The sequence below is a fragment of the Triticum dicoccoides genome, chromosome 7A (genome assembly GCF_002162155.2).
Source record: "Triticum dicoccoides isolate Atlit2015 ecotype Zavitan chromosome 7A, WEW_v2.0, whole genome shotgun sequence".
Lineage (NCBI taxonomy): Eukaryota > Viridiplantae > Streptophyta > Magnoliopsida > Poales > Poaceae > Triticum > Triticum dicoccoides.
The window spans coordinates 743,313,793-743,316,742 of NC_041392.1; the positions used below are offsets into that span (position 1 = coordinate 743,313,793).

At 54.9% G+C, this 2,950-nt stretch overlaps 1 pseudogene; it reads left to right on the plus strand.

Moving 5' to 3' along the window:
• The first annotated feature begins 1,331 nt into the window (after positions 1–1,331).
• On the plus strand, positions 1,332–2,397 carry LOC119332575 (annotated as a pseudogene).
• Positions 2,398–2,950: the final 553 nt, after the last annotated feature.

Here is a 2,950-nt window from a genome sequence, read left to right on the forward strand (position 1 = left end):
ACATTACCATATAAGAGGCGCCATAAAATCGAATCTAAACATCTTTTATTGATAATACCCGAAAAGGCTTTCGCCCTGTTTTATATATAAAGCAACGATCATCAACAACCTGATACAGACACACGCACACACCCAAAGCAGGATACATCGCAACAACACCACCCCTACCACTACAGGAGCTACCAGGGTCCTCAACCGTGAACACGCCACCGCGAAGAGACAAAGCCGCATATGATGAACCGTGAGCTCCAAAGTGGCGTCTTCGGGAAGGTTATGACACCGGAGCGCCGGCACCACACGATCCAAGGATCAAGGATTCCCCTAGAGCAACACGGCGGGCGATGAGAGCCGCGACGATGCCTTCAAGAAGGGGACGAACTTCGCCGCCGCCGTCTGCCGAACGACAGAACAAGTTTTCACCCCGGCCAACAATCATCACCATCGGCATATGGTACGAGCGCCGCACCACCGTCACCGAATGCCACACCCCGGCCACCACGCCACTCACACGACCATGGCCATCGGGCAGCCCCTGAGCCACGGGCTCACCCAAGAGCACCATGCTCCCCACCAGGGCCGCCGCCCCAACCTCCAAGACCCCAATGCCACCTCACCCGAGCCACGCCGCTTCACATACCAAAGAGACGAGCGGAAATGCACCTCATTTCCCACCCCCGAGCGTCCCCAACGCCGACACCCACCTAGGCCGGCCAGATCTAGGTGAGCGTTTGACTGCCACCATGATCAATGGCCTTGCAGGTGGTCTCTCCAGATGTCATTCCTGGCATCAGTTCAACCTCCGATGTGGCTGCCAACCAGGTCCAGTCCCCAAAAACATTCTGCATGGTAATAGGTAAATGCTATTATAGAGTAGATTGTACACCTTAAAAAATCAATTATAAATGTTTAAAAAAACATAGAAAAAAGTGTGAGTGTTCATATGGAATGTGTCTACAACCTCCAAAAATTTCATGTGCAAATTCGAAAGGCATATAGACTTGTCTTTTTGTTTCTAAATCTCCTTTCGAATACTGACCTGAAATTTTTGGTGGCTGTAGACACATCCCTTGTGAAAATTCACATTTTTTTATAGAATTTATTAAAACATTTAAAAATTGATTATTTGAAACAGCAGCATAATACCACATACTTGGCTCAATCTCGGATGATGCGAAAAGATGCTCAGTGCCTAAGTCGTACTTGTGCATGGCAAGTGAGCACATACCGTGAGTCCGTGACTCCTCTAAATCGCAGCACCCGCCCATCAATTCTGTATAAATAAACGTACCGTACCAGCCCAGCAGCAAATGGTAGCAGCATTAGTTAGCGACATGGGCGACGAGGAGGCGTGCATGTTGGCGCTGCAGCTAGCCAACTCGACGGTGCTACCGATGACGCTGAGGACGGCCATCGAGCTGGGCCTTCTGGAGGCCCTTGTGGGCGCCGCCGGCAAGTCGCTGACTCCGGAGGAGGTCCTCGCGAAGCTGCCGTGCAAGGCCAACAACCCGGACGCGCCGTCCATGGTGGATCGCATGCTGCGTGTGCTTGCGTCGTACAAGGTCGTGTCGTGCACGGTGGAGGAGGGCGAGGACGGCAGCCTCTCGCGCCGCTACGCCGCGGAACCGGTGTGCAGGTGGCTCGCCCCGAACGAGGATGGCGTCTCCATGGCCCCCGTTCGCTCTCCTCGCCCAGGACCACGTCTACCTGGAGCCCTGGCGCCACCTCAAGGACGCGGTCCTCGACGGCGACGGCGGCGGCGGCACTGCGTTCCACAGGGCGTATGAGACGTCGTGGTACGAGTACACCGGGAGGGACGCGCGCTTCAAAGGCCTCTTCTACGAGGCCATGAAGCACCACTCCGCCATCATCACCAAGAAGCTCCTCGAGGTGTACAGGGGCTTCGACGGCGTCGGCACCCTCGTCGACGTGGCAGGCGGATTCGGCGCCGTCAGCCACGCCATCACCTCCATGTACCCGAGCATCAAGGGTGTCAACTTCGACCTTCCCCACGTCATCGCCGCCGCCCCTCCTTACCCCAGGGTCGAGCACGTGGGCGGCAACATGTTGGAGAAGGTGCCCTCCGGGGACGCCATCCTCATGATGTGGATCCTCGACTGCTTCAGCGACCACGAGGTCACCACGGTGCTCAAGAACTGCCACGACGCGCTGCCAGCGCACAGCAAGGTCATCAGCGTGGAATGCATCTTGCCGGTGAACCCAGAGGCGACCAACAGCGCGCAGGTGTTGCTCGCCGTCGACATGAGCCTCGTCGCGTACAGCCCGGGCGGCAAGAGGCATCTCAGGGACTTCGAGAAGCTCGGCAAGGGCGCTGGGTTTGCCGCCGTCAAGGCCACCTACGTCTACGCCGACTTCTGGGCCATCCAATACACAAAGTAACTCGCAAGATCTGCCTTATCTTGCTACTTCTGTTTTTTTTTTGAAAACGCTACTACTTCTGTTTTCTACTCTTCATAAATAAGTGCACACGCAGTGTGAGTCTATTCACAACGTGGCAGCAGATTTAGATTACGTTTGGGATGGGCTCCAAACTCATTTCAGTGATCTTTTACCAGGCCCCACAAAAACCATTGAATTTTTCGGCTTAGAATGGGCTGTTTGGATGGGAAACTCTAAGAATCACCCGGTACATAACACAAAATCGATCAGTCTCCCACGCAGCCATCCGATCGATCAACAGAGATCGTGTGATGATGTCGCTCTCCTTCTGTCCCACCTCTTTCTCTAGAAACACCTACAAGGAACAACCTCTCTCTCTCTCTCCACATACGAGCTCCAGGCCGAGCTCCCATGGGGCTCCGCCACCACCCCCTCTCCCCCTCCTCTCTCTCTCTCTCTCTCTCTCTCTCTCTCTCTCCCCAAACGAGCTCATGGCCGAGCTTCCACGACGCTCTCTCCTCTAACTCTCTCAATTGGGTTTTGATGGATTTGC